Genomic DNA, 24,617 nt, shown 5'->3' on the forward strand with positions numbered 1-24,617 from the left:
GCTTGCCGTAACAGGGGACTATGCTTGCCGTAACATGGGACTATGCTTGCCGTAACAGGCGACTATGCTTGCCGTAACAGGGGACTATGCTTGCCGTAACAGGGGACTATGCTTGCCGTAACAGGGGACTATGCTTGCCGTAACAGGGGACTATGCTTGCCGTAACAGGCGACTATGCTTGCCGTAACAGGCGACTATGCTTGCCGTAACAGGGGACTATGCTTGCCGTAACAGGCGACTATGCTTGCCGTAACAGGCGACTATGCTTGTCGTAACAGGGGACTATGCTTGCCGTAACAGGGGACTATGCTTGCCGTAACAGGGGACTATGCTTGCCGTAAAAGGGGACTATGCTGGCCGTAACAGGGGACTATGCTTGCCGTAACAGGCGACTATGCTTGCCGTAACAGGCGACTATGCTTGCCGTAACAGGGGACTATGCTTGTCGTAACAGGCGACTATACTTGTCGTAACAGGGGACTAACAGGGTCGGGTGGTCAGGCTCGCTGACTTCGTTGATGTATTTCATCGTATACCAATTTCGTGGATCGATGCTCATGATGTCAGTCAGTGGATTGTCTGCTCCAGACTCGATTATTTATAGACCGAGTGCGGCGCTAAACAACAAACAAACAACAACAACAACAACTTCTTCTACTACTACTACTACTACTACTACTACTGGCACTAATGCTACTACTATTTTACTACTGCAACTACTTCTGATGTTATCGCTACTACTACAACCACCACAGCTGCTATCAACACTGATACATCTACAACAACAACTACTACTACTACTACTACTACTACTACTACTACTACTACTACTTCTACTACTACTACTACTTCAACCATTACAACTGCCACTACCAACACTACGACTTCTGCTACCACCACTACAACTGTTACTGCAACCACAACAATTACCACTCTAGGATCCACAAGGGCCTTTATTGCAAGTATTGCAAGTCAAACTTGAAGTATACGGTTTACAACCGTCGTAGAAGGGCGTTCAATTGGTTCCCCATTACATACGCTAAACTAGTACGACATCTTCAACTACTGCTGCCACCATCACAACAACTACAACTACTACAACCACCGCCACCACTAGAACTACTACTACTACTACTACTACTACAACTGCTTCTGCCACTACTACTACTACTACTACTACTACAACTACTACAACTACTACCAGTACTGCTAGCTGAGAGGGCGATCGGATAGCCTAGTGGTTAAAGCGTTCGCTCGTCACGCCAAAGCCCCGGGTTCGATTCCCGACATGGGTACAATGTGTGAAGCCCATTTCTTGTGTCCCCTACCGTGATAATGCTGGAATATTGCTAAAAGCGGCGTAAACCCATACTCACTCACTCTCTATTCCTACCACCCCTACTACTGCTACTGCTACTACTAGTACTAATATTACTACCACTACTGCTACTACTACCACTTCTACTACAAACACTACAACTGTGACTACCGCGAATCCCGCTATACTACTACTGTATCTACCAATATGAATTCCTGCATCGTCTACAACAACGACTACCTGCGTTACGCCTACTAACTACAGGCCACGGCTCCAATGACCTCCACCTGTACACGCAACACGTAACATGTACAATGAATCTTGACATTTATTTCCTTCTCCGTTCATCATTCGATTCAATCCAAAGATTTCGTAATGACCCTAAATTGACGAGGAAGGGTCACGGCCGCCATGCATTGACTTGGGTCGTGTTCCTGGCCATTTATTACGAATTGTAGCCACAATAAAATGACCATTTTCTTTCACGAAATTATCATGACAACACCGTACAAGTGACCTAACTAACGACTGACACGACTCTCGGACACTTGAACTTGTCTGTTTTAAATTCCCTCCCAACACGTGACGGCTGACCACTAACTGGCCACCGGTCAATTCAGGGTTACCACTGTGTGTAACTGGTCGTGTGGAAAATATTATGTTGGAGCCATCACACCTGACAAGTCGTGTGGAAGATGTTATGTATACGACATCGCACGTAATGAGTCCCACTTGTGGGCTGTTTACCTTTCGCAGATTCAATTACACGGCATTCAAAAACCCGCCATTTGCATCACGTGTTTGTGTCGTCTGCAACAATACAAAATGGCGGCTTGATTCGCACGTGCAACAATAGGACGCTCGGAAAACAGATCATTTGATGAAGTTACGGTTTTTGAAAACATGGACCCTGGATGTTGCTCAATACGGACTTGATGAGTTCAAAAACAAACATGGCGGGAAAGGTGATGTCTTTGATCACGCGGGTGGGCCCGAGGCGTAACATCATTGATTGAATCCAAATAAACATGGAGAGTCAATAACGGATAACGCACCAAACAAGTCAAGAGCTTACGTACTGGTATTTGAAAAAGTCAATTCTAGAATAACGAAAGTAAAGAACATGAAGTATAGGTATCGTGGCATATTCATGTCAGTTCTGAAATGAAATAGTTTTGTTTGTTGCAAAACCTAGACACTGAGTGTGTTGCGCAGTGGAACTGAATATTTGAGCGTGGTTTCACTTAAATACGGAAGCCTTTTAGGGCCATTTGTTTTTTTTATTATTTTCGATACTATCTTGTAATTTCAAGATATTAAGTTGAAATTTCAAGATACTACGTTGAAATTTCAAGATACTATCTTGAAATTTCAACTTAGTATCTTGAAATTTGAAGATAGTATCGAAAAAATTAAAAAAAACAAATGGCCCTAAAAGGCTTCCGTACTTAAACAAAAACCTAATCTTAAATTTGTATGACTTACCTTTTTTGAATGAAACAAGGAACTAAACGTGATAACCTATTAAAATACCATGACGATCTATGAGGAACTAATCGTGATTACCTGTTATTATGTGAAGGAAAGATGAATAAAACTTTAATGAAAGAAACTAATGCTAATTCTAACAGGTACTGTATGCTGATGTGTTGGTTACTCCTACGGGAGTCTTAACACTGTCTAACGCTGTCTAACGCTGTCTAACACCATCTCTCTAACCATCTAACTAACCAGCTGTCTAACGCTGTCTAACACCATCTCTCTAAGCATCTAACTAACCAGCTCTCTAACGAACATGTCTTCAGAACAGAGTGAGTTTGATTTTACGCCACAGTGAGCAATTTGCAAACATATCACAGCAATGGACAACATAAAGTATGCTGGGAATCGAACCCGGACTTCGGCGTGGCGGGCAAACACTTTAACCACTAGACCTCCACACCTCTAAGTATTGTATCCAGTCGGATGTTTGTGCTTGGTGGAGTGAAGTTTGTGTTTTACGCCGCATTAGCAATATTTCATCTGTATTCAGGTCGGGATGACATCCAGATAGAAAAACCATCATCTACCTACACAGAAAATATGACAAAAGCAAAATATATTTTTGACTCCGAATTTACAAGTCGAACAATCCTACTTATATAAAACTAACCTCGTTAAGTCACACATTTTGGTCGGATAATGCGGTTTTTTTAACAGCAACCGATGGTTACCTTCTGGCGTTCGTTACATAGAGCATAGTGCACTTTCAGCGTGTGTTCCGTGTCAGATAACTGGGCACCTGTCTACATTTATCTGCGCTGAAATCATCGAAGCAGCTAATACCATGAGCTCTCCAGCGGAGGTCCGGGTTGGTATGTGAAACAGACAAGGTGTATATCTGACTATTAATCTGTCTAGCGTCTGTCTGCGGCTGATGCAGAGAGATGCATGCTGTTTTGTTGTCTAAATCAGGGGGTGATGATAGGGTAGTAATGTGCTTAAAGCATGAATTGTCTCAGCATGTGATATTTGAAGTTTAGTGGTCATGAAGAATCGCCTGTCAAAAAGTGCATTGAAAAAAAAAATGTAGCAGATTTTTCGAGTCACTTGCGCAAAATTTTGTTTTTATTATTGTTATCTTATTATAATCCCTGTGTTGACTTGTACCATGGGAATCAAGAATCAAGAATTTTAATGCTACAGAACACCTTTGTAGGACAGGGCACAAAGAGAGAGAGAGAGAGAGAGAGAGAGAGAGAGAGAGAGAGTTGGACTGCATTTTGCAGACATTTCTTTGATTTCATTAAAAGGGTTGTGTCGTTTTTATTGTATTCATCATGTCTATGATTAATATATACCATTCTGTGAACATTATTTATTAATAATTTATATGTCCTATTTTCGGTTCCTTTACTTTTATATCTGTTTTAATCTTCACGATCATTATCAGCCTCGTTTTCAACACATCACCCGCCTCATTTCCCAGACTGCCCCGCTGTGTGATACAGAAGTGGGGTCAAAAGCGTCCAGTTGGGAGTCTCATCATTGGATATTGTGTTTCATCCTTGTCTCTTACTTAGATAATTGGTAAATGACCAACTGGCTCCTACAAATAAACCAGATAACAACCAAACAAGGGAGTTTCATATTCAAAGGGAGATAACTGCTATGAAAAGATGTCGCTGAAAAAGAAGATGGCGGCCCAGTGGGGTGTCCCGATTTCGATCAGGAAGATGCGCATGTCAATCATTTTGGCAGCCAAGGTGTGAAATGTTGAGACACCCAGGGGCTCTGCCAATTCTTGATAACCTCTAGCGAAATGACCCCTTCTGGTTTCGGTGAAATACATTTAGGCTGCAGAGTTACCGGGCTGTTTGATCGAAGTCATTGGATCGCGAGGAGACCCGTGAAGATTCCGGGGTAGAATAGGTCTCGATTATTTTCAGACCGCCGTCATATAGCTGGAATATTGCTGAGTGCGGCGTAAAACAACAAACCAACCAACTTCAGCAACCCAGATATACGACTATGCTTGTCGGGATCGGGTGGTCATGCTCGCTGACTTGGTTGATGCATGTCATCGATCCTAATTGCGTGGATCAATGCTTATGATATTAATCACTGGATTGTCTGGTCCAGACTCGATTATTTACAGACCGCCGTCATATAGCTGGAATATTGCTGAGTACAGCGTTAAACAACAAACCAAACCAAAACTGATCGCGAGGAGTGTATTGTTAATCCAAACTAGTTTTTGCCGACCAGACCAGATATTATCCCTGGTTATTATTGTCTATCCCCTAGTCGATACCGGGATAATAGTGATTCCCAGCGCCTATGTAACGTATGAGGAGACCTAATGGATTGGATGGTCAGGCTCGGTGACTTGGTTGATGTGTGGCATCGTATATCCCCGGTCTCGATCGTTGTCCAACTACTATGAGACCTGTGAAGATTCCGGGTTAGAATAGGTCTTCAGCAACTATGCTTGTCGTAAGAGGCGACTAACGGGATCTGGTGGTCAAGCTCGCTGACTTTGTTGATGCATGTCACCGTATCCCAATTGTGTAGATCGTTGCGCATGATGTCAATCACTGGATTGTCTGGTCCAGACTCGTTTATCTACATACCGCCGTCATTTTGCTGGAATTTTGCTGATTGCGGCGTTAAACAACAAACAAACAAACTTGGAGATGACTACAGAGTGAGAGCATATATTCTGGAGTAACTACAGTTAAGACGACTATAGCAACTAAATCAATATTCACCCAGACGGTATACTCAATTTATAATACATAACATTCTGTAGTATCTAACTTGGCTACGCATTTAAGTCGTATTGATCTCTAAAACTTTGATAAATGACTTGCTGGGCACATCCCACGTGTTACTGTATTCACCGCAGTGAGATTCCAGCATGCAGAATGAGTGAGTATGGTTTTACACCGCTTTTAGCAATATTCCAGCAATATCACGGCGGGGGACACCAGAAATGGGCTTCACACATTGTACCCATGTCGGGAATCGAACCCGGGTCTTCGGCGTGACGAGCGAACGCTTTAACCACTAGGCTACCCGACCGCCCCTCAGCATGCAGAATGTTTTCACTGATTTCTCGTCACCTTCAAACACAATTTATTTTAAGATTAGCACATGGCAGGGACTGTTATTTATGAATGAAAACAATGATTAAACATTTGACAGTCATTGTGCTGAGAAATTGTTGTTAACGCTAGAATATATTTTTCTGTCACACTCCTGAAAGTACAAATTCACTTTGGATAAGATCCAAACAATTGTCTTTACCCACGGGACTCGCCTGAACAATTAATACGCATTTGTGAAGCAGAGACCATTGTACGATTAGGACTAAACTGATGGGCAAAAGAAAGTATACAATTGAAACCAGTCGCCGAAATTGCGACCGCCATGTTTCTTGTGACGTCATGTACACGTCACCTGTTGTGAGGTACTCATTCATACCCGTATCAAATACATCACTATGGGCTATCTTGTTTATTTGTTAAGAAACAGCGATATTAAAACCGAGATTTATTCATTTAAATTATTAATTATTATTTATAATTTATTTCAAACAAAAAATAAAATAGACAAAGACCAGTCATCACGTGGAGCGTCCTTACAACGGCAGAATGAATATCATGAGAGTTTATGTTTATTGGTGGCTTTGCTACTGCAAAAATGCCTTCAGTTCTTTCAATAAGTTTATGATTATTTAAGTCACGTCACTTAACTTCAAATTAAATGTGATCCTTTTAGCCGCATTGATGGCCTTCGCCATTGGCTTATTGGTAAACTCAAACGCTGCGGTGTCTTCACACCGGACGGAACCGACAGAGCAAAGGTAAAATACACACTCAAGTGCATTGTGCCATGCTTTTGATAGCTTATGTTTTCAATATAACCCTTGTAAAATACTTTCAGTAATAATTTTTAACACATCCGTTTCTTTTCCACAAATAAAATTTATTCCATCCTGAAATGAGATAATCCAGAAATCAAGTGAAGTGTGACCCTAAAGCCATATTCGGAATCCCCTTAATCCATCTCAGCTCTCCCCCCACTCCCGACCCGACACACCACACACCACCACCCTACCCCCCTCCCCAAGTCTTACCATCTTTTATCCCGTGTCCAGGTGACGGGAGACGGGAGCAACACCACTACCACTACATTAAATTTAACCTCTGTTGTTTCTGGAGTGCTCTCTTGTGGATATACGTAGTTGAAAGACCAGAAGGCTTGGAGTTAACCTTGACGCGACCTTGGCGACAATGTCCAGCTACATTGACAGACCGCACGCGCATCTGTCCGCCCCTCTCTGCGGTGACCTTGGCAAAGAACAGGGAGTACATATGTCAACTGCCATACTTGAAAAAAATCTAAATTACGGTCTGCGGATAGTGGTTGATTGGGTATTTGTGTTCCATTGAGTGGTCATTACCACTTGAAAATTTCTTTTTCGTCAAGATTGGATTTACCTTTTAATAGTTGATACTAGAAATGCTGAAGATACGGCATAGGAATATGAGTCAGTTATAGACTTCGATCATTGTTCGTCCATAGCCCAATAGAACACAGCGATCGGGTCACTCACGGACACAGGCCATTGTCCACCCATTGTCCATTGTGCAGAACGGACAATGCTGCATAGCAGCAACAGACTATTCCGGACACTGGTCACTACTCCACACCTGCCGGCGGGTGAACCTGCACAAGGTTTCTCAGTGTTGTAGTTTAACACCGCACTCAGCAATATTATGGATATATGACGGCGGCCTGTGAATAATCAAGTCTGGAACAGACAAACCAGAGATTGATATTGAGAACAACGTCGCACGCGGGTACAATGACACGAAATCAAAAGACGTAGAACAGGAAATGAATCTTAAGGGACAGACCATTTGATCTGCTATCGAATAAAACACTTTTTTACCCCAAAATTCTTGAACAAAAAATAATTATGTTTCAGACTGTTGAAAAAAAGAGAATAGAAATTGCCTGCCTCAAAAAATACGTTGGTTGCAAGGTGAAAAATATAATCCAGATACCACCTCAAGCCACCCCCGGGCATTAACGTTTTCTTATACGTTTATTCTATGTGTGTGTGTGTGTGTTGGGGGGGGGGGGGGGGGGGGGGTACGTGTGTGTGTTTGTGTGTGTGTGGTGTGGTGTGGTGTGTGTGTGTGGTGTGGTGTGGTGTTGGGTGGTGTGGTGTGGTGGGGTGTGTGTATGATTGTGTTAGTGTGTGGTGTGAGTGTGCACGTGCATGCATGCGTGTGTTGCGTGCGTGCGTGCGTGCGTGTGTTGTGCGGTATGTGGTGTGGTGTGTGTGTTGAGTGCGCGCGTGCATGCATGTAGTGTGCGTGCGTGCGTGCGTGCGTGTGTGCGTGCATGCGTGCGTGTGTGCGCGCTTTCCGGAAATATTGATATTAGTCAGAGTAAGAAACAGCGAAATCGAACATATTATGTATTCTATATATACAAGATTAGAGTCTATACTGAACGATATGTCCATGGAATTATGGTAACTCTATCCGTAATGTAATAGACAAGTCTTGATACGCAGACAGTCTAAACACGCCAGTCTTTTATAGGGACTTGTTCGTATTATGTATACAATCTAGGAATTATGATCTGATCTAATAATCCTTTCCTGTAGACTTGTGTAAGTCTAGGTCCTGTTCCAGAAGTGAACCTATGACGACGACCATTGCCGATGGAGGCAGTCGGAGGGGCCCTTGATCGACATAAACGCCACACGTTTTAGAGTTAACTGAAAGCATTACCGCAGTAAATTTGGTTTTACGAAATTGTGGACTGTTTATCCCAATTCTGGTCGTGTCCCAGTAATGGACGCTACACACGTCCCTCTGCATTTTAAACAGGCACCTGTTGGTACGGGAGTTTCTGCGCGTGCTGACTGACCAGTGAGACTGACCACTTGACCCTCCCAGACCGTCACGTCGGGTAAGCCAGTCGTCTCAAGGGGGTGCTGTGACCCATCTTTGAAGTTGGACACTGGTCACTATCAATGACCAAAACACAAGGCGGTGTCTTATGTCAGCCGGTTGGGCATCGTAGCACTGAATCCGGATCCGATCCTTTCCTTCGAGACAATAAAACCGTTTTATCAACAAGTGTTGTTTTACAGGTGTTGACAATTAACGCATTTGTCGCCGTCCCAAATGTCGCAAGATCAATATCCTTCGAGTGTTGGTTTCAAATAATCTGTTTCACGTGGAAAGGATAAGACGTAAAATGACGTTTTAATTTGCCGCCATCTTTGATCTGAGGCAAAGAAAATATCTAATCGTCAGGATTGCTGTCAGGTGACCTATAGAGCGTTGTTGTTGTGTCGAATGTGGTCAGAACTTGAATTTTCGAATGAGAACTACGTGCATCTCAAAACTGCCATTTGATTCAAAGTTTGATTCGCGTATCAATGGCCTGCACTGTTTGTTTGTTTGTTTGTTGTTTAACGCCGCACTCAGCAATATTCCAGCTATATGACGGCGGTCTGTAAATAATCGAGTCTGGACCAGACAATCCAGTGATTAATATCATGAGCATCGATCCACGCAGTTGGGATCGATGACATGCATCAACCAAGTCAGCGAGCCTGACCACCCGATCCCGTTAGTCACCTCTTACGACAAGTGAATAAAGATGGAATATTGTTTTACACCGCTTCAGCAGTAGTCGAGCAATGTCATGAATGGGACACTAGAAATGGACTTCATACGTTGTACCCCAGTGGGAATCGAACCTGGACCTCCGGCGTAACGAGCGAACACTTTAACCACTAGACTTCCCCAACGTGCCGGTACTGATTATATATTAGATATGTCAATTGACAAGATCGCGAAATTATTTTCGTTGTGCTTTTAGGCATATGACGTGCACTTATGATTTAGTATAGTTTTACGCCGCTTGTATAGACATTCAATCAAAATCACGGCGGATGAACAACAAACATGGGCAAATTTAATTTTCACTTGTAGGGAATCGAACACGTACCATAGGCGGGACAGGACAACGCTTTAACCAGTACACCCCCCTTGCATGACCCTGCGCTTTTCACTTAAAAAAAACTGCACTTTCACAACAAACGTATAATTTGGTAACACATAGTAAGTGAGTGATAATGTGGTGAACCGAACCTACACCATCAGCCTGACGAGCGAAGGCTTTAACCACTAGGCTACCCCACCGCCCCCTACTAACAAACGAGTAAGTGAGTGAGTAAAGCTTTATCCCGCTGTTAGCAATATTCCAGAAATATCACGGCGGGGGACACCGGGAAATGTCTTAACACATTGTACCCATGTGGAGAATCGAACCCGGGTCTTCGGCGTGACCAGTGAACGCTTTAACCACTGGGCTACCCCACCGCCCCTCACTGATAAACGAGCATCTATTAGTTGGAGTGGGCCCCTTCATTACTGGTCGTTATCGGCGACGATACTGCATTTGGAGGTGAGACCTAGTAATGCACCGTGACCGTGGAATATATTTATTTTATGAATTTTTTTTTATCTAGAAATGCATACAAAAGCAAGTCTAGCCAGCTCAAGCAAGCTCTATTCCATCAGCATAGGGATTTTTTTTGGTATTTTTAGAGTCAAGAAGGATATTGTGTAATATAAGATTTCAGAGGCTAAATGTCAGTCTAGGCGAGACCCTGTGACCTGGCCACCTAGTGGGGGATTAATCTTTGGCTGACAAACGCAAATTGTTCCCGAACTATCACTCTCTTATCCTGAACAGGATACTATGAAAAAGTATCGATATTTATCGATCATATTTTAGAACTCCAGGTTTAGGTTCTGGGTGAGTATGGTTTTACGCCGCTTTTAGAAAAAATCCAGTTATACCACGGCGGGAGACACCAGAAACGGGCTTCACACATTGGTACCAATCTGGGGAATCGAACCCGGGCTCTCAGGTTGACGAGCGAAAACTGTATCCTCCAGCCTACCCCACCGCCCTTTTCTCGATGAACTCATGAAATAGACGTGTTGCTTTGTATATGCGTAAAAACGTAACTGGAATCATAGAGTTCATTTCAAACTTTGTGATCTTAATTTAGCACATTTTAAAAACATAAATGTTAATTATCATATCATTTATGTTGTTTCACAAATTACTGATATTATTTTTAAAGATTATGTACATAAATGGAAACATGAAATGTCGCAAGCAGGCAGTAAAACTGGAAGAACCTAGCCTACTTTTAAATATGAATTTGGTTGTGAATTTTCTGTAAATTGTAACATGTCTCGTCCATATGGAGGGGCACTTGCTGTTTAGATGTGCTGTGGCTCCCCTAGGAGTCGAAACTGGAAGATATAATGGATGTCCTTTATCTGAAAGAATTTGTTTCTATTGCAAAGATTTTATCGAAGATGAATGTCACGTTTTACTGCAATGTCCATTATATCACGTGGAACGTTTTAACCTTTTTAACAAGTGTACCCAAAATGAAGAAGGTTTTATGTCCTTTAACGATAAAGATGAAGTTAGTTTTATACTGTCAAACCCTGAACTGTCCTTTTAAACTGCCCAAACCTGCCATAATATCTTTAAATAAACGTGCTGCCAATTTGTATATTCCTACGTAATATTTATTTTATTGTAATTGTTTACGGTGTTATCTAATCCCCTTAGTTCACAGTTTGTTGTGTTGTATGGATAATAGTCTCTCGTGATTCCCCATGGAAGGGCTCAACTTGTTTTTTTAAGTGAGTGAGTGAGTGAGTTGGGTTTAACGCCGCTTTTAACATTATTCCAGATATATCACGGCACTTATTTTTAAGAATGTCTGTGTATAATTGTATGTGTCAATTGTTGAGGTGAGACTTTAATAAATCTGTCTGTCTGTATTGTGTAATCGCATGTCCCAGCTCTCGTGGCTTCTGAGAGAAACAATCAAAGGTATTGTTCTCTGGAGATCATCGAGCCCCCGTGTTTCGGAATGACGTCACACGCGAACGCTTCGATAGAACAAAAGACAATCCAACTTGACAGCACCAGGCACAGGTGTCGTCATCAACTCGACATAAACATGGAACTATCTGAGGTGAAAAACACACAGGTTATCTTACCTGTAATAAACTTGATTACATCAGGACAGGTAACACTCACAGGTAGGCACGTGACAGGTGTTTCAAGTGGGTGGAGACACGTGGTATGAACGTCGCGCCTGAACAGGGCCGTAGCATCGAAGCACTCGTCACGTTACCTAACAGAACCAATATTCTTTCACCTGTGAAAACGATCTGAAAATGTACCCCATGACCGCTATAATTTCTCTAAATTATATTTATTATATATTTTAAATTATACTTCTATTTGATGACAATTAGCCTTGTTGAATGTTGATGTGAAGAGAAATAGCTTCAAGAGATACATATTATATGTACATGAAGAAATGAAGTTGAGACGTTGACGATGTTTTATTTATCAGAAAAGACTGTTTTTTATCCTGCCTTCAACTTCCAAAGTCTAAAGCGGCAGTAATGATAATACGAACACTGTGTAAAGGTGAAATGATTTACTGACTGACTAAATAACATTTCGTGTAGTAAAATAATTGAATGAGATGTAAAACACAAAATAACGACTTTAATTTCAATAAAAAGTTTAAATAATAACATTACTCTTAAAACGGCAGTTCTTTTTACAGACAATTGATGAGTCGGCCAAGTGTCACCCATCCAGAGACCTATTTGTATCAAAGACAAAAACCTATCATTTATTTATCAGTCAGTTACTAGCAGCTATCATAATTCAATATTAAAATTAATTACAACAGAAGAGGGGGAGGGGGGGGGGGGGGGGGGGGGGGGGGGGGGGTTGGGGGTGGAAGCTGAAGACCGGGTCCGATGCAGCTCATGGGTACAATGCGTAAAGCCCATTTCTTGTGAAAACCCCGTCGACATAATGCTAGACTATTGATTGCTAAAAGTGGCTTAAAAGGTCGCTGACACGCAAATGAACCAGGAAGTAAAGATTGTGAGCTTTCTAATGAAAACATGCATTTCATCACATATTTACCCATAAAACAATTTCATTGCATCGTATTTTAAATGAACTGGAGCTATTTCTTCCTTTTCTTTATGAAAATAACATTTTGGCACTGTGAAAAAGTGTCTGTTTCAATTATATTTCATCAATAGAATTTTTCTTGAAAAATGTTTTGCCTCGGGATTGGCTCCTCGCGGGACATCTAATGTTCGATCCCCTATTTTAAATAATACCATTATATCTGTATCAACGAACAGCTTGTTGGAAAAGACATATGAATAATTTACAACATTGTTACAATAACACAAGCAGGAAATGGCATCTCGTATGGGTCGTATGTCCGGGTTAGACACCCCGGCTAAAGGTTGTTCCAGTGACTAGACTAAACACAGCTGTCTACCAGTTCGTCTACTGTGACAAGCCAGATGTGGACGAGCTATGCGTCTATCCTGTTCACGGCTTGTCAATAATACATAAAGATATCCTACTAAACGGCTCCAGTATGTTGGGGTTAGAGACGGTTCACTTCCGACAGCTTAACCCGGGGCGGGGGGAGAACGATCCCCACAGACGCCGCACGTGGCAGGCGTGATACACTGACGCTTCTGGATATCGAACGTTGTTCTACCCCCTCCCTGTTGTACCCCCACCCCATCCCGACCCCACCCCCAGATCCACCACACCCCATCTTCAACCTCACACTATGGACAATAATTATGCTCTGCTGACTATGAAATGTCTTTATTTTCTGACGAAACACATTTGTTTGTCTTAACAAAATGACATACTCATATTGAAATTCAGAAACAGAAATTGATTAAGTAGTGACATATTTTGTATTTTTACGACGGACGAGCAATTTTTCGAGTTTCCTTTCCTGTCTGACTAATGGTTCAGTGAGTGAGTGAGTGGGTTGAGTTTAACACCGCTTTGAACAGTATTCTGGTTATATCACGGCGTGTCAGCTTAATGTTGGAGGAAAGCCTGAAGTGATGCAGGTCTCAGACTTTTACCACTTTGTGTAACCCACGAGCCAGGGTTTGGTGCCGACAAAACAAGAACCAAAATTGGGGCGAACCGGGATTCGAACCCACGATCAGATGTTTCCGGCGTGCCCAAGTGGCACAACTCTGCACAGCGAATTTTGGGCGCCTTAGACAGCTAGGCCACCCATGTCCCCGTGTAATGATATAATTCAGTTACTAAATGATAAAGGTGTTCAAATGTTTGTTGTTTACCGCGGCCAGTCTTATTTGTGGTGACTGACGTCGGTCAGGCCGCTTCCGTGGTCTTGTACATAGCGTCTACCCGGAGAACGGAGAGGTCGGTGGTTCGATCCCGGGTGGCGTCATATAAATGGAGTATAGCTGAGCACGTATACCAACACCCACACCCACACACCCCACACCCACACCCACACTCACACACCCTCATCGGAACGAAGCAAACTTAGCGCTACGGTGAGGTGAGGTGAAATTGGGTTTAACGTCGCGTCCAAGATTATTGCACTTATATAGCGACGTGCATGTACGTGTGTGTGTTTGTGTGGCTGCTTGTACTAGTCCGGACTGATGCCGATTTATAGTGCTAGCTCACTGAGATACCATGCCGCAGTTTAACATGAATACCCCAATCAGACACAGTATATATACTGACTCCGAGCCGACCAGTCCTTGTTTTAGCCCCTTAATGCCGAGCGCCAGACAGGGTAACAACAAGTACCATCTTTCAACGTCTTTTGGTATGACGCGGCCGGGGATCGAACCCCGGACCTTCCGCTCTCCGGGCGGACGCTCTACCATTAGACCACGGAGGCGGTCACTTAGCGACACAACAATAGAAGGTCTTTGCCACAGTATGGGTAGCAAGGTGGTCACAGCGCAAAGATCGTTTTGTTGAACAAGATCAGGGTGTTGGAATTAAATATTATTAATAATACCCATAAACGCTGATCTTGGAACAACGTTGGCTATTTTATGATACCTAATTGGGATTTTGCTGCGCCAGGATAAAATAGATAATCGTGGGTTCGAATCCCAAATTCGACAAGACAAATCGTGAGCAAATTGGGAGGTGTCCGGTGTGGGCGAGTGGTCGTTGTTGGGGGATAGTATTACTGAGTGGTTACTAGTCCACATAGTCATTCACATATTCGTGATAAATAAAACGCTGATACAGATCAATGAAACATTTATTCTCTGAAAGAAAATATTTTAAAACGTTTTGTTAAATTGTCTTTGGATACATAATAGAAAAGGGCACAGCGAATATCTTCATTGTCACAAACTGAAGAAATTTAGGCTTGCAAAAGTATTGTAGATTTTCTACAGATTGTTCGGATATTTTCTATTTCAGGGTTTGTATGAAAGACAAACAAGCTCTCTCATATGGTTGCTGAATTTTAAGTTTTCTCAACAATTTATTCGAGGGTCGTAGCCTGTCATTTAGTCCCAGAAATAAGTTATCTTATCGAAAAATATACAAATCTAAAAAAAAATAAAAAAAATCCAAAGTGAGCTTTTTTCCGTAAATTCAGGATGAGACAATCTAGACTTGCCAAATCATTCTGGACTTGAGTTGGACTCCTTTTTCAATTTTATTGTCGGGGGTCTGGGAGAGAGACTACGCGGGTCGGTGCGTTTCTACTTCCACGTTCATTGGAGCATTAAACCATGTTGAATAATAATTTTGATAAAAATTACCAGTCGATAATATCATTTAAATCATCATCAAAGATACATTAACATCGATGACTCGACGGACGTGTAATCAACCGATGAATACCTGTCAAAAACTGGAGTGTATTTGTGACAGGAAAATCTCCAGTAATGTAACCAGGCTTGAAATCACTTTCACAATGATGGTAAAGCAGGCAATCACCACTATCAGAAAGTGATCGCAGATGGCGCAAGATATCGACTGACACGTTTTCATACCTTTGAGCATGCGCAGTGGCCCATGAAGAGGATGCCGGAATGGCGTTATCGAGATATTTATGATTAAAATTTGATACAAATTTAATTCATGATATAGGCAGGATGTGTACTTGTAGATTTTAAAAGATAAATTCAGTTGGTTTGAACTAGAAGAGTTGAATATTAAAAACAGGAGTTGTGGGACATTCATTTTTGTGGTGGCTGAGTTGTTTAGATCGCTGACTTTGTGTGCTGGCGATTTGGTGCCTCACTCTGGCAGTGTGGGTTCGAATCCCAGATGGGACTCAACCAAAAAAAGTACAAAAATATGTACTTTTCTAAGGAAGTGTTATCCAAGAATTATGCTTTGTTTTACAAATACTTTTTATATACTAGGAAAAACATCGCTTGCTGGTCATGTTTTTGTTCCCAGCGTAACATACTCATATTGCAATACTGAAACCGATATCAATTATCCAATAACATGTTTCATAAGTGTCACATGGTAATATGTATTCAATGGCTTCCTCTGCATCAGATCAGTATGTCGTATGACGTGAACCAGTACGTGTGTCCATCCAGAATAACACACAGTGAATCTTTACCAGGTATCGGTGGTATGTGAACCAGTTCGGTGGTATGTGAACCAGTACGCGTGTCCATCCAGAACAACACACAGTGATCCTTTACCAGGTATCGGTTGTATGTGAACCAGTGCGGTGGTATGTGAACCAGTACGCGTGTCCATCCCGAAGAACACACAGTGATCCTTTACCAGGTATCGGTGGAATGTGAACCAGTACGGTGGTATGTGAACCAGTACGTGTGTCCGTTCACAAGAACACACAGTGACCTTTTACCAGGTATCGGTGGAATGTGAACCACTACGGTGGTATGTGAACCAGTACGCGTGTCCATCCAGAACAACACACAGTGATCGTTTACCAGGTATCGGTTGTATGTGAACCAGTGCGGTGGTATGTGAACCAGTACGCGTGTCCATCCCGAAGAACACACAGTGATCCTTTACCAGGTATCGGTGGAATGTGAACCAGTACGGTGGTATGTGAACCTGGTATATATTAAAATGAAAAGGGTCATCTGATGGTTAACCACAAGCATCATGTTTATACTTGATGCTAATGGAGGAGACCCGTCAGCGCTGAGCGCATTTTCAAATAATATAACATTATAATGGAGTGCTCCATCTTCGTCGATACACATACCCGACTCAGTAGCGCCAGGGAGTTGACCACGATCGCTGCATTGAATTAATGACCTTCACTTGTAATCGAGTACACACTGATCCAGAGGAATTTGACGCATTATAATTTGACTTCTTCTGGGTGGGGTAGCCTAGTGGTTAAAGCGTTCGCTCATCACGCCACAGACGCAGGTTCGAATCCTTACATTAGTGGAGCCCATTTCTGGTGTCCCCCACCGTGATATTGCTGGAATACTGCTAAAGGCGGCGTAAATCCATACTCATTCTTCTCCTTTTTCTTCTTGGGGCGGTCGGGTAGCCTAGTGGTTAAAGCGTTCGATCGTCACGCCGAAGACCCGGGTTCGAATCCCGACAGGGTACAATGCGTGAAGCCCATTTCTGGTGTCCCCCGCCGTGATATTGCTGGAATATTGCTAAAAGTGGCGTAAAACCATACTCACTCACTCACTCTTCTGAATTAGGACGATGATCTGATCACTTGGGGATACAGGTATTTGAGACGGGTTTTATGCGGTGGCAAGCTTCACAATTCGACACTCTCCCCTGCTCGTTCCTTTTGGTAACCTGCACTTCGGCTAGTACAGGAGTGCCACGAGTGGTCAATGGATGGTCAATGATGCTGGAATTCAGATCCTGGCCGAAGTGGACATCTAGCTGCGGGCAAAACCTCAAGCCACTAATGAACATGAATGACGAATGAACTTGACCTCTACTGACAAGGGAGACAAATCAGATGTCAATGGCTTCGTGGACGTGACAGGTGATCGCACCCCCTTGTCACACTGTTAATTACCATACGCAGGGAACAGAACACATGTAATCCTCACTCTCAACATAAGAATAATTACTCTAGATCTTTCTAACCGTCTTAACCACTACAATTTATGTGGCAAATTGAACGCGTGTCCTCCTAGTTGAGAGAAGCTGTGTCATTGTCACCGGCACGTGCGGATAACGCTTATCATTACCCGTAGTTCCAGTGTCCATGATCCGCCTTGGCTCCGCCCCTCATCTCACCATCCCTTCAACCCTCGTCTTTTACATCCACCCCTTCTTCTAACCCCCTCGTCTTTTATATCCGACCCTCCCTCAAACCCCTCGTATTTTCCACCCCGTTTTTCAATATGCTGGAACTAGCTTTTGTCTTGCCCACGTTCCTGATCATAACGTTGTTCAATCAAAGAGCGCGCTCCAGGTGATCATTAACCTAAGCAGATTGTGTTCACTCCCCTGGTTTTTGTCAAACACTGCTGAGCCAGATCCTCTAAAGAATGTCAACCACTAGTGGTGTAGGGTTCTTGTACTTAATACCTGAGAGTTTTATAGACGTGCTCGAATCAAGTCACTATATGGTGCCAGGTTGTACTATGTAAACTACCGGGCAAAAGGAAGTACCCATGTTTGATGGTGGCTAAAAATGAAACAGAAAATAGAGATTATACGAGCATGTGTGTCATACGGATTTTATGAAACTCATTTTATGAGTTGTTTTTGTGGTTTTGCCGAGCGAGAGCGAAACTTACACGAGTTTCGTAAAATCAGTGTAACACACATGCTCGTATAATAATTTCTTTAACTTCTTTGATAGGCATTTAGAAGTTGGGTACTAGGTAAGGAAAGAAGTTGTTCATCCACAAATTCTTATCCTTACTTAATAATTTCTTTATTACCAATAATTGCTATTTCATTTTAGCTCCCCCTTTGAACAATTCACTGATCACGACTGTCGTCTTAGAAAACCAAAATTGTCGAATGACGTCAACAATATTCAGCTATGACGTCGTTCCCAGTGTGATGTCATTCCGATCTTACGTCATGATAAGATCCGAATGACGTCACAATGCCGTCCACATGACGTAAACAATACACTGGTGCGCGTGAAGTGATATTTGCACTTGTGCACGTAGGATTTTATAAACTAAGCTTGAGGGTAACACATAGTAATGCTGGTGTATTGATCCGGGTATCAAATGCTTTGAACCTTAAGTCTGCAGTGTTTCGGAGATTGTTTTAGTCAAATCCAAATTCCAAATGTATACTTTCTTATGTATCCTTCCACCTTCCAATGGATCGGGTGGTCAGTCTCGGTTACTTGGTTGATTGTATGTTATCGCACCCCGATGCGTGGGATGTTGTTCATAATATCAATCACTGGGTTATGTGGTTCAGATTCGATTGCTGACATGCCGCTGTTATATTAATGGAATATTGCTGGGTGCTGCGTTACAATAACAAACAAACAAACAAAATAAATAAATTTATCTTAACGCTGGGTTAGTATCCTGGATATGCTGCATTTATTGTGTCTTTGTATGTGTTGACTGAACTATGCGACCGGCTGTTATCGGTTAGGCGTTAAACCGATTTAAACCTCAAATTACAGACAAGAAAATTCCTGGGTTTGGGTTAACGTCGATTTGAGCAATATTCCGGCCACATCGGGGTGGCTTCCCCAGAAATACATTAATTCCGGAAGGGAAATCGAATCCGGGTGTTTGGTTTCCCGAGTGAACCCTTCAATCACGAGGCACACTAAAATGCTTCTATACAAAGGAAGCGAGGGTGGCCCAGTCACCTGAGGTGCCGCACTGTTCAGGGTTAGGCGAGCAGTTAGGCTGTTCCATGGCCTGGATCCACTGATCGTAGGTTCGAATCCCACATTCGCTCTGAATATGTCCCTAGATTTGTCAGCACTGTTCCCGTAATCCCGGGTTTCACCGGAGTGGAAATTGTGGGAGACTTGCATCACTTCGGGCTTTCCTCCCACACCGATCTGACACGCTTGAAATACATATAAATGGCCGTCTCTTCAAAGATGCATTAAGTTCTACTTGTTCACTCTTCAAGACTTCATTGTATGTATTCTATCCCAATTGTTACAAGTTTTTACACTAATATCATTGAATATTTTGAGCCATGAAGATCTGGGGTAGAATAGGTCTTCAGCAACCCATGCTTGCCGTAAGAGGTGACTATGCTTGTCGTAAGAGGTTACTAACGGGATCGGGTGGTCATGCTCGCTGACTTGGTTAATGCATGCCATCGTATCAGAATTACGTGGATCCATGCTCATGATGTCAATCACTGGAAAGACTGGTTCAGACTCGATTATTTACAGACCGCCGTCATATAGCTTGAATATTGCTGAGAGTGGCGTTAAACAACAAACAAACAAACATAGATCGAACTTAGGTATTCGGTTTGAAAAGCGAACAACTTGACCATTAAACAGAAGTTAAATGAGAAAACCTGATTGTCGTGATCTGACATGCGGTTGTTCTCTATTATCCCGTGCGTCACTTGGGCATGCCAGAAACCTATGATTGTGGGTTCGAATCCCGGTTCGCCCCGATTATGTTTCTAGGTTTGTCAGCACCACACCCGTGCTCGTGGGTTTCACCGAAGTGGTAAACGTCTAAGACCTGCATCACTTGGGGCTTTCCTCCCACATTAAGCTGACACGCCGTGATAAAACTGGAATAGTGTTAAAAAGCGGATTTAAACCCAACTCACTCACTCACTATTATCCCGACAATGTCATATAGACCCTGATACAAATATAGCCAATACAGCCCATCCAAATCTATAATGTTTGGCAAGTCTAGATTACTGCAGTATCAGAAAATGAAGAGAGTCTCTGGGCTCATTTTTATTATATTTTTATTAAGATAACTACTGTTTTCTTTCTGTAAGATATGTTCATTTCTGAGACTAGATGTTAGTCTACCGACAATGTAACGCCACGAGTTATCCTTCGTGCCCCAAACACGTACCCCGATCACACTGCCCTGTAATGCACGTGCAGTACACATTTCTAGGAATTCAGCCCGTTTTCCATGCTGAGATATAAATACACACCACGTGATCATATGGCGATCTATCTTTGGACAGGTTCCAGATAGGCTAAAGGTGACAAGAGATTACACACGTTTCATCTAATAATGAACAAATGTATATAAACGAGCACTTGTGTGAAAAGGATAAAACGAAATCGACTCTCAGATCAGTTTGGGCGTATTGTTGAAAAATATACAACAGCGTCCCGAAACAAGATGGATGAAGAAAAAATATACACGTGTCATCGCGACCTTCAGCCAAAGGACAAAGTGTCTTGTAATAGTTACCAAACACATCATTCGACCAGAAAACGTCTTTTATGTATTTTTAATCAGCTTTGACTAATTATATCCCAATTTCGTACTTCATTATTTTCTTACACAAGGTCACCGATGCTTGTCGCGCGTGCTGTAATGTTGTGGCTTAAGCGTCTTTGATTACCTGAAAGTTGGCGGTCCAGAAACCTTTGATGTTTGCCGACAGGTGTGAATGATTGGTGATTATTTGATTGCCCTGTCCGAGTGCACTGACCACTTAAGCGGTTTTATATGTGTGTGAAAGACGTTTGTATGCGATGTATGTGGGTTTTAGTACTTTCCCCATTTTTTAGAAGCTGTTTACTTTTCCGCTGATTTAGAAATAATGCAGGGATGATATATTTGTCAGTAACATTTCGATTTACAATGACCACCTCGGCACCGTCGAAATTATACGACGTTGTCAAGAGTCTTGGAATGTGAATAAGATATTATACATTATCTTAGTATTTTAATTTTGTAAATATTGCTTTAATACGTATAATGTGCACATTGTATTAGCACCTGAATAATATGCACATTGTCTTTGTATATGCATAACATACATTGTCTAGGCGTCTTCGTAACATGATACACGTTGCTTTTGTACCTAGTTGTACCAAGTTGCCTTATTATTTACATAACAGACGTTGTGTAATCATCTACCTAATACAGCGATTGTCTTTGCACCTGTATGTAGTATTTTTCCTCAAAGGACAAATACACTTCCACACATATAAACATTAAGCGCATGTATACAGCACGGACAATGTTCCCCATCCCGACCCACCTGCACATTCCATCCCTGGCAGCAAAATTAGATAATATGGATATAACCTCCAGTTCATGGCAAAATATCATTATAATTATCTCTAACTTCAAAGATATGAAATACAAATTTGGATAAATTATAACCAGTTTCAGGGCGACCAACATTGCAACATATTGTAAACTTAAGTACATGATCAGGTAGATATCGTTTTCTAAGTTTGCTTGTTTGTTGTTTAACGCCGCACTCATTCAAGCTATATGACGGCAGTCTGTAAATACTAGAGTCTGGACCAGACATTCCAGTGATTTACATCGTTGAGGATCGATCCACGCAATTGAGATACGATCACATGCATCAACCAAGTCAGCGAGCCTGACCACCCGATCCCATTAGTCGCCTCTTTCGACAAGCAATGTCGCCTTTTACGGCAAGCATGGGTTGGTGAAGACCTATTCTACCTCGGATCTTCACGGGTTCGTTTTCTAAGAAAATGATACTTAGGACAGACCACAATCACATGATATTCGTCTTCCATATTGTTAAAACAGAAAGGGTAAGTACCATTTTTCAGTTGTACCTTAGGATTAACCCATCTACCTTTTTCAGTCATAAGATTATGAGAACCCAATCTAAAGCGTGTGAGAGCTATTCTTCATTTAGTAACATCAATTAAAGTCAAATATTTATTTTTATATTTATTTATTAATATCTACTGTTACTCTACTTCTACAATCAAAATGCGTCATCAAATCAGGGCATATGACAAATGTGTCAATCGTAACTCGGAGAACCTTAATTATTGCTCTTGTAAAGACAGGTCAGTGTGTATTAAACATGAAACAGACCCGCCATTATTTATGAGTGAGTGAGTATGGTTTTACGCCGCTTTTAGCAATATTCCAGCAATATCGCAGCAGGGGACACCAGAAATGGGCTTCACACATTGTACCCATGTCGGGAAACGAACCCGGGTCTTCGGCGTGACGAGCGAACGTTTTAACCACTAGGCTACCCGACCGACCCCCATTTTTTCTGTGTTAGTTGTTATACATCCCTTCACAACAATCTAAATCTAATACACAAGAGTACAACGCCTCGAGCGGAGTAACAGTAGTAAGACTGCAGTAGCAAATAATAAACATCATCATCTTCAAATAACCCTCTATCCTTTAATAACATACTTGGGGAGCAAATAGCGTTAACGAACATTACCTTTCTGAACACCTGTCAAACGGCGGCGAATCTCTTTGAAGTTTACCTGTGTGGTAGGTTCAAGGTGTAAAACTGCCGGTCTTAATCTGTTATACGTAGATCATCGCCATGATAGAGATTAAAGTGCGGGGTGGGCCGTAAGCCCCTGAGGGTGGGGACTGTTAAGGGAATGGGGGCAGGAACAAAAAGGCACTCGGATTGCTCAAAAAGGTATTAAATGGCCGCGATTACAGGGGAAATATGGCCCCGATTGTATCAATGTTTATATTATTTGCCGTACAACATTATTTGACAGTGGGGTGGCTCCTGACTTTCTTTCTTGTCGACAGGAGAGGATGCTGAGGTAGCTGGGTACTGCATCATAATGAGGTGTTTCCAGCTGTTCATTTCAACACGTGTCCGTCACAACCTTGATTTTACGGACGATATGTTCCCGTTTGTCCGGATACACGGGTTCTCTTTGAGGATACATTAAATATATATTTCGCAATGGATAGTTATTGCCTTAGCTGGGTGTGGTATTCGTTATAACGAGGGAATGGGGTATAGCGAGGTTCTCGGGCATGTGCTTAGATTTTAGTGCAATTGATGGAAGGAACAGAGGGTTTTTTCCAGGTATATATTATTAGTAAGATGCATTATGCTTCATTTTCACAATTAATTCAGATAATTTCAAATATCGTTCCCTGTGTTTTGTCAGCGCCATATCGCGAATTTTATAAATTTGTAAAGAAAATAAGATAATGCACGCAATGCATTTACCGTAAAGAGTAAAGAGTATTTCAATTATGTAGCGACGTGCATGCGTACACGTGCGTGCGTGCTTGTACTAGTCCGGACTATAGCCAGTTTTAAAGTGCAATCCCACTGAGATACCATGCTGAAGTTTGAACATGGGTAAAATCACTGTTAAAAAGCACTTGAATTTGACAGTGGATCTTAAGGGGCTGACCATTAATATTCTTGGGAGAAGAGGGCAAATTGTTCCAGTGAATGCTGAATTTTGTCATTTTAATTCAAGCTCTACTCTTCAATTCATCCACTGGATATGCTGAAAGTCCAGAAAGCGTGTGGTGGTTACCCAAACATACATTGTCATTACTGAAGGATCACCGAGGTATGTTGGTTGTCAAACATGAACCTATGTCAACCAGTGTCATGTCTGAGTAGGGCGACAATGAGAGAGAGAGAGAGAGAGAGAGAGAGAGAGAGAGAGAGAGAGAGAGAGAGAGAGAGAGAGAGAGCGAAAGAGAGAGAGAGAGAGAGAGAAAGAGAGAGAGAAAGAGAGAGAGTGAGAGAGAGAAAGAGAGAGAGAGAAAGAGAGAGAGCGAGAGAGAGAGCGAGAGAGAGAGAAAGAGAGAGAGAGCGAGCGAGAGAGAGAGAGAGAGAGAGAGAGAGAGAGATTGTTTATGCCTATGTCACACAGATTGGACGGTTTTTTTGTGAAACTGGAAAAATGGACAACGACAGTTATAAACAACGAAAAGTGCAAGGTTGGAGGTGATGGAAA

The sequence above is a fragment of the Haliotis rufescens genome, unplaced genomic scaffold (assembly GCF_023055435.1).
Source record: "Haliotis rufescens isolate VD_foot unplaced genomic scaffold, xgHalRufe1.0.p SCAF_8, whole genome shotgun sequence".
NCBI lineage: Eukaryota > Metazoa > Mollusca > Gastropoda > Lepetellida > Haliotidae > Haliotis > Haliotis rufescens.